Source organism: Ambystoma mexicanum, unplaced genomic scaffold (genome assembly GCF_040938575.1).
Source record: "Ambystoma mexicanum isolate Mex_15411 unplaced genomic scaffold, UKY_AmexF1_1 Mex_scaf20, whole genome shotgun sequence".
NCBI lineage: Eukaryota > Metazoa > Chordata > Amphibia > Caudata > Ambystomatidae > Ambystoma > Ambystoma mexicanum.
This window is the reverse complement of record NW_027182434.1, coordinates 928,074-940,814: the sequence shown is the minus strand read 5'-3', so window position 1 is coordinate 940,814 and position 12,741 is coordinate 928,074. Positions and strand designations below refer to the sequence as shown.

The 12,741-nt window shown below is 51.4% G+C and overlaps 7 non-coding genes across 7 annotated transcripts; all 7 read left to right on the top strand.

Annotated features, from left to right (window-relative positions):
* Nucleotides 1–3,290: 3,290 nt before the first annotated feature.
* Nucleotides 3,291–3,362, top strand: TRNAD-GUC (transfer RNA aspartic acid (anticodon GUC)). The gene has a single exon. It is a non-coding gene; the product is annotated as a tRNA-Asp (tRNA).
* Nucleotides 3,363–4,759: 1,397 nt separating this feature from the next.
* On the top strand, nt 4,760–4,831 carry TRNAD-GUC (transfer RNA aspartic acid (anticodon GUC)). Its single transcript has one exon. It is a non-coding gene; the product is annotated as a tRNA-Asp (tRNA).
* Nucleotides 4,832–6,228: 1,397 nt separating this feature from the next.
* Nucleotides 6,229–6,300, top strand: TRNAD-GUC (transfer RNA aspartic acid (anticodon GUC)). Its single transcript has one exon. It is a non-coding gene; the product is annotated as a tRNA-Asp (tRNA).
* Nucleotides 6,301–7,696: 1,396 nt separating this feature from the next.
* TRNAD-GUC (transfer RNA aspartic acid (anticodon GUC)) lies at nt 7,697–7,768 on the top strand. The gene has a single exon. It is a non-coding gene; the product is annotated as a tRNA-Asp (tRNA).
* A 1,396-nt stretch (nt 7,769–9,164) lies between these two features.
* Nucleotides 9,165–9,236, top strand: TRNAD-GUC (transfer RNA aspartic acid (anticodon GUC)). Its single transcript has one exon. It is a non-coding gene; the product is annotated as a tRNA-Asp (tRNA).
* Nucleotides 9,237–10,633: 1,397 nt separating this feature from the next.
* On the top strand, nt 10,634–10,705 carry TRNAD-GUC (transfer RNA aspartic acid (anticodon GUC)). Its single transcript has one exon. It is a non-coding gene; the product is annotated as a tRNA-Asp (tRNA).
* A 1,397-nt stretch (nt 10,706–12,102) lies between these two features.
* Nucleotides 12,103–12,174, top strand: TRNAD-GUC (transfer RNA aspartic acid (anticodon GUC)). The gene has a single exon. It is a non-coding gene; the product is annotated as a tRNA-Asp (tRNA).
* Nucleotides 12,175–12,741: the final 567 nt, after the last annotated feature.

The window sequence follows — 12,741 nt, the reverse complement described above, 5'->3', positions numbered from 1 at the left end:
GAGAAAAAAACTAATCGCAAGCTAGGGCAGGATTCGGAAAGTGAAGCCGAAAAGGGGCTTAGCATGCAGCCCAGGGGTTTCTTTGACTGTCCTAAGCCCACAGGGACTTTGCCGTCCTCAGCTCATGAGACTTGAGATGGGTAGCTTGATTTGCTGAGGAAATGCGGGATGACAGATTCAACTCTGGAGTCAAACATAGCCCGGAACTATCGCCTTAAACTGAGTTTTAAGCCTGGTGCCGATAAAAAGAAAGAAATTAGCCTTAGATCGGGCAAGCCGTTTGACGGGGGAAAATGAGACCCCCCTAGGCCAGCTAGGTGGTCGCTGGATGCTGTGCAGACATCAGCAGCTGTTCATTTCATGCCCTCACGTCTCCTCGTTAGTATAGTGGTCAGTATCCCCGCCTGTCACGCGGGAGACCGTCCCCGACGGGGAGGTTAAACCGTTTCTGGATTTTTTTTAGTTCTTGACAAATATTCTTGAAGATTAGGCTGAGTCAAGTAGGGAATGGGTGCCAAGAACTGACTCTTTAAGAAAAAAGCACCGGCAACGCTAGTCATCGTACAATATTTGTGCACAATTGCTTACATTAGGCGGCCGGTCCACTTTATTGAGTCCCCCTCAGCACCATTTAGTGCTCCTGTTGTCTGCGAAGTCCAAATTGTAACCCTGAATCAGTTCCTCTTCTGACCCTTTGTATCATGTTACATGACGAGTAATGATCACCTGTTAGCTTTATCCCTAATTATAACTCTCACTCTTTCCCTGCATCTAACCCTAGCTCTAATCCCATCATTAACCTCGGTCCGGGCACACGCGTGAACCCCTACTCTCATCTCAGCCTCTCCTGGTGATACATCACACCTGGGATCGTTTGCTCCCTGTGGGCTGTGGGAAATTTGCTACCAGCACGCCCTGGAAGTGGGGCTCATTCCGCTGCAACGGGAGGTCTTCCCAGGACGCGTCACAGCTCAACGCAAGAGCTCCTGGGTTTCGAAGGCTCTTGCAGCAAGCCTTCACAAAGCAGCAGGGAGCGCCGTTCCAGATGGGAAACTTGAGACTGGATGTCCAGAAAAGCAAGACGTCAGAAGCGAAACCTTTTTCCTGCAGGGTGTGGCATACCATCCGCTTGCTCATTGCGACAGAGGTGGCACTAATGAAGGAAGAGGTCAACGTTACGTTCTTCTTTAAAATGCAAGGCCAGGAAAAGTGGCAGCGGTGGGATTTGAACCCACGCCTCCGAAGAGACTGGAGCCTTAATCCAGCGCCTTAGACCGCTCGGCCACGCTACCTCCCTGCTAGTCGCCGAAAGCGGAACTTGACCCGTTGCCCGGCCCGCTTTAGTGCTTTGCCTTTTCTCCTTGGAAAGTCTGGAGACAGGCAGTGGAAGGGCAGGCAAACTGTCAGGTGCGCAGAGGAGGGGAGACCATGAGGCAAGGTGGGAGATGGGGGCAAGAAGTGAGAAAAAAACTAATCGCAAGCTAGGGCAGGATTCGGAAAGTGAAGCCGAAAAGGGGCTTAGCATGCAGCCCAGGGGTTTCTTTGACTGTCCTAAGCCCACAGGGACTTTGCCGTCCTCAGCTCATGAGACTTGAGATGGGTAGCTTGATTTGCTGAGGAAATGCGGGATGACAGATTCAACTCTGGAGTCAAACATAGCCCGGAACTATCGCCTTAAACTGAGTTTTAAGCCTGGTGCCGATAAAAAGAAAGAAATTAGCCTTAGATCGGGCAAGCCGTTTGACGGGGGAAAATGAGACCCCCTAGGCCAGCTAGGTGGTCGCTGGATGCTGTGCAGACATCAGCAGCTGTTCATTTCATGCCCTCACGTCTCCTCGTTAGTATAGTGGTCAGTATCCCCGCCAGACCGGGGTTCAATTCCCCGACGGGGAGGTTAAACCTTTTCTGGATTTTTTTTAGTTCTTGACAAATATTCTTGAAGATTAGGCTGAGTCAAGTAGGGAATGGGTGCCAAGAACTGACTCTTTAAGAAAAAAGCACCGGCAACGCTAGTCATCGTACAATATTTGTGCACAATTGCTTACATTAGGCGGCCGGTCCACTTTATTGAGTCCCCCTCAGCACCATTTAGTGCTCCTGTTGTCTGCGAAGTCCAAATTGTAACCCTGAATCAGTTCCTCTTCTGACCCTTTGTATCATGTTACATGACGAGTAATGATCACCTGTTAGCTTTATCCCTAATTATAACTCTCACTCTTTCCCTGCATCTAACCCTAGCTCTAATCCCATCATTAACCTCGGTCCGGGCACACGCGTGAACCCCTACTCTCATCTCAGCCTCTCCTGGTGATACATCACACCTGGGATCGTTTGCTCCCTGTGGGCTGTGGGAAATTTGCTACCAGCACGCCCTGGAAGTGGGGCTCATTCCGCTGCAACGGGAGGTCTTCCCAGGACGCGTCACAGCTCAACGCAAGAGCTCCTGGGTTTCGAAGGCTCTTGCAGCAAGCCTTCACAAAGCAGCAGGGAGCGCCGTTCCAGATGGGAAACTTGAGACTGGATGTCCAGAAAAGCAAGACGTCAGAAGCGAAACCTTTTTCCTGCAGGGTGTGGCATACCATCCGCTTGCTCATTGCGACAGAGGTGGCACTAATGAAGGAAGAGGTCAACGTTACGTTCTTCTTTAAAATGCAAGGCCAGGAAAAGTGGCAGCGGTGGGATTTGAACCCACGCCTCCGAAGAGACTGGAGCCTTAATCCAGCTCCTTAGACCGCTCGGCCACGCTACCTCCCTGCTAGTCGCCGAAAGCGGAACTTGACCCGTTGCCCGGCCCGCTTTAGTGCTTTGCCTTTTCTCCTTGTAAAGTCTGGAGACAGGCAGTGGAAGGGCAGGCAAACTGTCAGGTGCGCAGAGGAGGGGAGACCATGAGGCAAGGTGGGAGATGGGGGCAAGAAGTGAGAAAAAAACTAATCGCAAGCTAGGGCAGGATTCGGAAAGTGAAGCCGAAAACGGGCTTAGCATGCAGCCCAGGGGTTTCTTTGACTGTCCTAAGCCCACAGGGACTTTGCCGTCCTCAGCTCATGAGACTTGAGATGGGTAGCTTGATTTGCTGAGGAAATGCGGGATGACAGATTCAACTCTGGAGTCAAACATAGCCCGGAACTATCGCCTTAAACTGAGTTTTAAGCCTGGTGCCGATAAAAAGAAAGAAATTAGCCTTAGATCGGGCAAGCCGTTTGACGGGGGAAAATGAGACCCCCCTAGGCCAGCTAGGTGGTCGCTGGATGCTGTGCAGACATCAGCAGCTGTTCATTTCATGCCCTCACGTCTCCTCGTTAGTATAGTGGTCAGTATCCCCGCCTGTCACGCGGGAGACCGGGGTTCAATTCCCCGACGGGGAGGTTAAACCGTTTCTGGATTTTTTTTAGTTCTTGACAAATATTCTTGAAGATTAGGCTGAGTCAAGTAGGGAATGGGTGCCAAGAACTGACTCTTTAAGAAAAAAGCACCGGCAACGCTAGTCATCGTACAATATTTGTGCACAATTGCTTACATTAGGCGGCCGGTCCACTTTATTGAGTCCCCCTGAGCACCATTTAGTGCTCCTGTTGTCTGCGAAGTCCAAATTGTAACCCTGAATCAGTTCCTCTTCTGACCCTTTGTATCATGTTACATGACGAGTAATGATCACCTGTTAGCTTTATCCCTAATTATAACTCTCACTCTTTCCCTGCATCTAACCCTAGCTCTAATCCCATCATTAACCTCGGTCCGGGCACACGCGTGAACCCCTACTCTCATCTCAGCCTCTCCTGGTGATACATCACACCTGGGATCGTTTGCTCCCTGTGGGCTGTGGGAAATTTGCTACCAGCACGCCCTGGAAGTGGGGCTCATTCCGCTGCAACGGGAGGTCTTCCCAGGACGCGTCACAGCTCAACGCAAGAGCTCCTGGGTTTCGAAGGCTCTTGCAGCAAGCCTTCACAAAGCAGCAGGGAGCGCCGTTCCAGATGGGAAACTTGAGACTGGATGTCCAGAAAAGCAAGACGTCAGAAGCGAAACCTTTTTCCTGCAGGGTGTGGCATACCATCCGCTTGCTCATTGCGACAGAGGTGGCACTAATGAAGGAAGAGGTCAACGTTACGTTCTTCTTTAAAATGCAAGGCCAGGAAAAGTGGCAGCGGTGGGATTTGAACCCACGCCTCCGAAGAGACTGGAGCCTTAATCCAGCGCCTTAGACCGCTCGGCCACGCTACCTCCCTGCTAGTCGCCGAAAGCGGAACTTGACCCGTTGCCCGGCCCGCTTTAGTGCTTTGCCTTTTCTCCTTGGAAAGTCTGGAGACAGGCAGTGGAAGGGCAGGCAAACTGTCAGGTGCGCAGAGGAGGGGAGACCATGAGGCAAGGTGGGAGATGGGGGCAAGAAGTGAGAAAAAAACTAATCGCAAGCTAGGGCAGGATTCGGAAAGTGAAGCCGAAAAGGGGCTTAGCATGCAGCCCAGGGGTTTCTTTGACTGTCCTAAGCCCACAGGGACTTTGCCGTCCTCAGCTCATGAGACTTGAGATGGGTAGCTTGATTTGCTGAGGAAATGCGGGATGACAGATTCAACTCTGGAGTCAAACATAGCCCGGAACTATCGCCTTAAACTGAGTTTTAAGCCTGGTGCCGATAAAAAGAAAGAAATTAGCCTTAGATCGGGCAAGCCGTTTGACGGGGGAAAATGAGACCCCCCTAGGCCAGCTAGGTGGTCGCTGGATGCTGTGCAGACATCAGCAGCTGTTCATTTCATGCCCTCACGTCTCCTCGTTAGTATAGTGGTCAGTATCCCCGCCTGTCACGCGGGAGACCGGGGTTCAATTCCCCGACGGGGAGGTTAAACCTTTTCTGGATTTTTTTTAGTTCTTGACAAATATTCTTGAAGATTAGGCTGAGTCAAGTAGGGAATGGGTGCCAAGAACTGACTCTTTAAGAAAAAAGCACCGGCAACGCTAGTCATCGTACAATATTTGTGCACAATTGCTTACATTAGGCGGCCGGTCCACTTTATTGAGTCCCCCTCAGCACCATTTAGTGCTCCTGTTGTCTGCGAAGTCCAAATTGTAACCCTGAATCAGTTCCTCTTCTGACCCTTTGTATCATGTTACATGACGAGTAATGATCACCTGTTAGCTTTATCCCTAATTATAACTCTCACTCTTTCCCTGCATCTAACCCTAGCTCTAATCCCATCATTAACCTCGGTCCGGGCACACGCGTGAACCCCTACTCTCATCTCAGCCTCTCCTGGTGATACATCACACCTGGGATCGTTTGCTCCCTGTGGGCTGTGGGAAATTTGCTACCAGCACGCCCTGGAAGTGGGGCTCATTCCGCTGCAACGGGAGGTCTTCCCAGGACGCGTCACAGCTCAACGCAAGAGCTCCTGGGTTTCGAAGGCTCTTGCAGCAAGCCTTCACAAAGCAGCAGGGAGCGCCGTTCCAGATGGGAAACTTGAGACTGGATGTCCAGAAAAGCAAGACGTCAGAAGCGAAACCTTTTTCCTGCAGGGTGTGGCATACCATCCGCTTGCTCATTGCGACAGAGGTGGCACTAATGAAGGAAGAGGTCAACGTTACGTTCTTCTTTAAAATGCAAGGCCAGGAAAAGTGGCAGCGGTGGGATTTGAACCCACGCCTCCGAAGAGACTGGAGCCTTAATCCAGCGCCTTAGACCGCTCGGCCACGCTACCTCCCTGCTAGTCGCCGAAAGCGGAACTTGACCCGTTGCCCGGCCCGCTTTAGTGCTTTGCCTTTTCTCCTTGGAAAGTCTGGAGACAGGCAGTGGAAGGGCAGGCAAACTGTCAGGTGCGCAGAGGAGGGGAGACCATGAGGCAAGGTGGGAGATGGGGGCAAGAAGTGAGAAAAAAACTAATCGCAAGCTAGGGCAGGATTCGGAAAGTGAAGCCGAAAAGGGGCTTAGCATGCAGCCCAGGGGTTTCTTTGACTGTCCTAAGCCCACAGGGACTTTGCCGTCCTCAGCTCATGAGACTTGAGATGGGTAGCTTGATTTGCTGAGGAAATGCGGGATGACAGATTCAACTCTGGAGTCAAACATAGCCCGGAACTATCGCCTTAAACTGAGTTTTAAGCCTGGTGCCGATAAAAAGAAAGAAATTAGCCTTAGATCGGGCAAGCCGTTTGACGGGGGAAAATGAGACCCCCCTAGGCCAGCTAGGTGGTCGCTGGATGCTGTGCAGACATCAGCAGCTGTTCATTTCATGCCCTCACGTCTCCTCGTTAGTATAGTGGTCAGTATCCCCGCCTGTCACGCGGGAGACCGGGGTTCAATTCCCCGACGGGGAGGTTAAACCGTTTCTGGATTTTTTTTAGTTCTTGACAAATATTCTTGAAGATTAGGCTGAGTCAAGTAGGGAATGGGTGCCAAGAACTGACTCTTTAAGAAAAAAGCACCGGCAACGCTAGTCATCGTACAATATTTGTGCACAATTGCTTACATTAGGCGGCCGGTCCACTTTATTGAGTCCCCCTCAGCACCATTTAGTGCTCCTGTTGTCTGCGAAGTCCAAATTGTAACCCTGAATCAGTTCCTCTTCTGACCCTTTGTATCATGTTACATGACGAGTAATGATCACCTGTTAGCTTTATCCCTAATTATAACTCTCACTCTTTCCCTGCATCTAACCCTAGCTCTAATCCCATCATTAACCTCGGTCCGGGCACACGCGTGAACCCCTACTCTCATCTCAGCCTCTCCTGGTGATACATCACACCTGGGATCGTTTGCTCCCTGTGGGCTGTGGGAAATTTGCTACCAGCACGCCCTGGAAGTGGGGCTCATTCCGCTGCAACGGGAGGTCTTCCCAGGACGCGTCACAGCTCAACGCAAGAGCTCCTGGGTTTCGAAGGCTCTTGCAGCAGGCCTTCACAAAGCAGCAGGGAGCGCCGTTCCAGATGGGAAACTTGAGACTGGATGTCCAGAAAAGCAAGACGTCAGAAGCGAAACCTTTTTCCTGCAGGGTGTGGCATACCATCCGCTTGCTCATTGCGACAGAGGTGGCACTAATGAAGGAAGAGGTCAACGTTACGTTCTTCTTTAAAATGCAAGGCCATGAAAAGTGGCAGCGGTGGGATTTGAACCCACGCCTCCGAAGAGACTGGAGCCTTCATCCAGCGCCTTAGACCGCTCGGCCACGCTACCTCCCTGCTAGTCGCCGAAAGCGGAACTTGACCCGTTGCCCGGCCCGCTTTAGTGCTTTGCCTTTTCTCCTTGGAAAGTCTGGAGACAGGCAGTGGAAGGGCAGGCAAACTGTCAGGTGCGCAGAGGAGGGGAGACCATGAGGCAAGGTGGGAGATGGGGGCAAGAAGTGAGAAAAAAACTAATCGCAAGCTAGGGCAGGATTCGGAAAGTGAAGCCGAAAAGGGGCTTAGCATGCAGCCCAGGGGTTTCTTTGACTGTCCTAAGCCCACAGGGACTTTGCCGTCCTCAGCTCATGAGACTTGAGATGGGTAGCTTGATTTGCTGAGGAAATGCGGGATGACAGATTCAACTCTGGAGTCAAACATAGCCCGGAACTATCGCCTTTAACTGAGTTTTAAGCCTGGTGCCGATAAAAAGAAAGAAATTAGCCTTAGATCGGGCAAGCCGTTTGACGGGGGAAAATGAGACCCCCTAGGCCAGCTAGGTGGTCGCTGGATGCTGTGCAGACATCAGCAGCTGTTCATTTCATGCCCTCACGTCTCCTCGTTAGTATAGTGGTCAGTATCCCCGCCTGTCACGCGGGAGACCGGGGTTCAATTCCCCGACGGGGAGGTTAAACCTTTTCTGGATTTTTTTTAGTTCTTGACAAATATTCTTGAAGATTAGGCTGAGTCAAGTAGGGAATGGGTGCCAAGAACTGACTCTTTAAGAAAAAAGCACCGGCAACGCTAGTCATCGTACAATATTTGTGCACAATTGCTTACATTAGGCGGCCGGTCCACTTTATTGAGTCCCCCTCAGCACCATTTAGTGCTCCTGTTGTCTGCGAAGTCCAAATTGTAACCCTGAATCAGTTCCTCTTCTGACCCTTTGTATCATGTTACATGACGAGTAATGATCACCTGTTAGCTTTATCCCTAATTATAACTCTCACTCTTTCCCTGCATCTAACCCTAGCTCTAATCCCATCATTAACCTCGGTCCGGGCACACGCGTGAACCCCTACTCTCATCTCAGCCTCTCCTGGTGATACATCACACCTGGGATCGTTTGCTCCCTGTGGGCTGTGGGAAATTTGCTACCAGCACGCCCTGGAAGTGGGGCTCATTCCGCTGCAACGGGAGGTCTTCCCAGGACGCGTCACAGCTCAACGCAAGAGCTCCTGGGTTTCGAAGGCTCTTGCAGCAGGCCTTCACAAAGCAGCAGGGAGCGCCGTTCCAGATGGGAAACTTGAGACTGGATGTCCAGAAAAGCAAGACGTCAGAAGCGAAACCTTTTTCCTGCAGGGTGTGGCATACCATCCGCTTGCTCATTGCGACAGAGGTGGCACTAATGAAGGAAGAGGTCAACGTTACGTTCTTCTTTAAAATGCAAGGCCATGAAAAGTGGCAGCGGTGGGATTTGAACCCACGCCTCCGAAGAGACTGGAGCCTTCATCCAGCGCCTTAGACCGCTCGGCCACGCTACCTCCCTGCTAGTCGCCGAAAGCGGAACTTGACCCGTTGCCCGGCCCGCTTTAGTGCTTTGCCTTTTCTCCTTGGAAAGTCTGGAGACAGGCAGTGGAAGGGCAGGCAAACTGTCAGGTGCGCAGAGGAGGGGAGACCATGAGGCAAGGTGGGAGATGGGGGCAAGAAGTGAGAAAAAAACTAATCGCAAGCTAGGGCAGGATTCGGAAAGTGAAGCCGAAAAGGGGCTTAGCATGCAGCCCAGGGGTTTCTTTGACTGTCCTAAGCCCACAGGGACTTTGCCGTCCTCAGCTCATGAGACTTGAGATGGGTAGCTTGATTTGCTGAGGAAATGCGGGATGACAGATTCAACTCTGGAGTCAAACATAGCCCGGAACTATCGCCTTAAACTGAGTTTTAAGCCTGGTGCCGATAAAAAGAAAGAAATTAGCCTTAGATCGGGCAAGCCGTTTGACGGGGGAAAATGAGACCCCCTAGGCCAGCTAGGTGGTCGCTGGATGCTGTGCAGACATCAGCAGCTGTTCATTTCATGCCCTCACGTCTCCTCGTTAGTATAGTGGTCAGTATCCCCGCCTGTCACGCGGGAGACCGGGGTTCAATTCCCCGACGGGGAGGTTAAACCTTTTCTGGATTTTTTTTAGTTCTTGACAAATATTCTTGAAGATTAGGCTGAGTCAAGTAGGGAATGGGTGCCAAGAACTGACTCTTTAAGAAAAAAGCACCGGCAACGCTAGTCATCGTACAATATTTGTGCACAATTGCTTACATTAGGCGGCCGGTCCACTTTATTGAGTCCCCCTCAGCACCATTTAGTGCTCCTGTTGTCTGCGAAGTCCAAATTGTAACCCTGAATCAGTTCCTCTTCTGACCCTTTGTATCATGTTACATGACGAGTAATGATCACCTGTTAGCTTTATCCCTAATTATAACTCTCACTCTTTCCCTGCATCTAACCCTAGCTCTAATCCCATCATTAACCTCGGTCCGGGCACACGCGTGAACCCCTACTCTCATCTCAGCCTCTCCTGGTGATACATCACACCTGGGATCGTTTGCTCCCTGTGGGCTGTGGGAAATTTGCTACCAGCACGCCCTGGAAGTGGGGCTCATTCCGCTGCAACGGGAGGTCTTCCCAGGACGCGTCACAGCTCAACGCAAGAGCTCCTGGGTTTCGAAGGCTCTTGCAGCAAGCCTTCACAAAGCAGCAGGGAGCGCCGTTCCAGATGGGAAACTTGAGACTGGATGTCCAGAAAAGCAAGACGTCAGAAGCGAAACCTTTTTCCTGCAGGGTGTGGCATACCATCCGCTTGCTCATTGCGACAGAGGTGGCACTAATGAAGGAAGAGGTCAACGTTACGTTCTTCTTTAAAATGCAAGGCCAGGAAAAGTGGCAGCGGTGGGATTTGAACCCACGCCTCCGAAGAGACTGGAGCCTTAATCCAGCGCCTTAGACCGCTCGGCCACGCTACCTCCCTGCTAGTCGCCGAAAGCGGAACTTGACCCGTTGCCCGGCCCGCTTTAGTGCTTTGCCTTTTCTCCTTGGAAAGTCTGGAGACAGGCAGTGGAAGGGCAGGCAAACTGTCAGGTGCGCAGAGGAGGGGAGACCATGAGGCAAGGTGGGAGATGGGGGCAAGAAGTGAGAAAAAAACTAATCGCAAGCTAGGGCAGGATTCGGAAAGTGAAGCCGAAAAGGGGCTTAGCATGCAGCCCAGGGGTTTCTTTGACTGTCCTAAGCCCACAGGGACTTTGCCGTCCTCAGCTCATGAGACTTGAGATGGGTAGCTTGATTTGCTGAGGAAATGCGGGATGACAGATTCAACTCTGGAGTCAAACATAGCCCGGAACTATCGCCTTAAACTGAGTTTTAAGCCTGGTGCCGATAAAAAGAAAGAAATTAGCCTTAGATCGGGCAAGCCGTTTGACGGGGGAAAATGAGACCCCCCTAGGCCAGCTAGGTGGTCGCTGGATGCTGTGCAGACATCAGCAGCTGTTCATTTCATGCCCTCACGTCTCCTCGTTAGTATAGTGGTCAGTATCCCCGCCTGTCACGCGGGAGACCGGGGTTCAATTCCCCGACGGGGAGGTTAAACCTTTTCTGGATTTTTTTTAGTTCTTGACAAATATTCTTGAAGATTAGGCTGAGTCAAGTAGGGAATGGGTGCCAAGAACTGACTCTTTAAGAAAAAAGCACCGGCAACGCTAGTCATCGTACAATATTTGTGCACAATTGCTTACATTAGGCGGCCGGTCCACTTTATTGAGTCCCCCTCAGCACCATTTAGTGCTCCTGTTGTCTGCGAAGTCCAAATTGTAACCCTGAATCAGTTCCTCTTCTGACCCTTTGTATCATGTTACATGACGAGTAATGATCACCTGTTAGCTTTATCCCTAATTATAACTCTCACTCTTTCCCTGCATCTAACCCTAGCTCTAATCCCATCATTAACCTCGGTCCGGGCACACGCGTGAACCCCTACTCTCATCTCAGCCTCTCCTGGTGATACATCACACCTGGGATCGTTTGCTCCCTGTGGGCTGTGGGAAATTTGCTACCAGCACGCCCTGGAAGTGGGGCTCATTCCGCTGCAACGGGAGGTCTTCCCAGGACGCGTCACAGCTCAACGCAAGAGCTCCTGGGTTTCGAAGGCTCTTGCAGCAAGCCTTCACAAAGCAGCAGGGAACGCCGTTCCAGATGGGAAACTTGAGACTGGATGTCCAGAAAAGCAAGACGTCAGAAGCGAAACCTTTTTCCTGCAGGGTGTGGCATACCATCCGCTTGCTCATTGCGACAGAGGTGGCACTAATGAAGGAAGAGGTCAACGTTACGTTCTTCTTTAAAATGCAAGGCCAGGAAAAGTGGCAGCGGTGGGATTTGAACCCACGCCTCCGAAGAGACTGGAGCCTTAATCCAGCGCCTTAGACCGCTCGGCCACGCTACCTCCCTGCTAGTCGCCGAAAGCGGAACTTGACCCGTTGCCCGGCCCGCTTTAGTGCTTTGCCTTTTCTCCTTGTAAAGTCTGGAGACAGGCAGTGGAAGGGCAGGCAAACTGTCAGGTGCGCAGAGGAGGGGAGACCATGAGGCAAGGTGGGAGATGGGGGCAAGAAGTGAGAAAAAAACTAATCGCAAGCTAGGGCAGGATTCGGAAAGTGAAGCCGAAAACGGGCTTAGCATGCAGCCCAGGGGTTTCTTTGACTGTCCTAAGCCCACAGGGACTTTGCCGTCCTCAGCTCATGAGACTTGAGATGGGTAGCTTGATTTGCTGAGGAAATGCGGGATGACAGATTCAACTCTGGAGTCAAACATAGCCCGGAACTATCGCCTTAAACTGAGTTTTAAGCCTGGTGCCGATAAAAAGAAAGAAATTAGCCTTAGATCGGGCAAGCCGTTTGACGGGGGAAAATGAGACCCCCCTAGGCCAGCTAGGTGGTCGCTGGATGCTGTGCAGACATCAGCAGCTGTTCATTTCATGCCCTCACGTCTCCTCGTTAGTATAGTGGTCAGTATCCCCGCCTGTCACGCGGGAGACCGGGGTTCAATTCCCCGACGGGGAGGTTAAACCGTTTCTGGATTTTTTTTAGTTCTTGACAAATATTCTTGAAGATTAGGCTGAGTCAAGTAGGGAATGGGTGCCAAGAACTGACTCTTTAAGAAAAAAGCACCGGCAACGCTAGTCATCGTACAATATTTGTGCACAATTGCTTACATTAGGCGGCCGGTCCACTTTATTGAGTCCCCCTCAGCACCATTTAGTGCTCCTGTTGTCTGCGAAGTCCAAATTGTAACCCTGAATCAGTTCCTCTTCTGACCCTTTGTATCATGTTACATGACGAGTAATGATCACCTGTTAGCTTTATCCCTAATTATAACTCTCACTCTTTCCCTGCATCTAACCCTAGCTCTAATCCCATCATTAACCTCGGTCCGGGCACACGCGTGAACCCCTACTCTCATCTCAGCCTCTCCTGGTGATACATCACACCTGGGATCGTTTGCTCCCTGTGGGCTGTGGGAAATTTGCTACCAGCACGCCCTGGAAGTGGGGCTCATTCCGCTGCAACGGGAGGTCTTCCCAGGACGCGTCACAGCTCAACGCAAGAGCTCCTGGGTTTCGAAGGCTC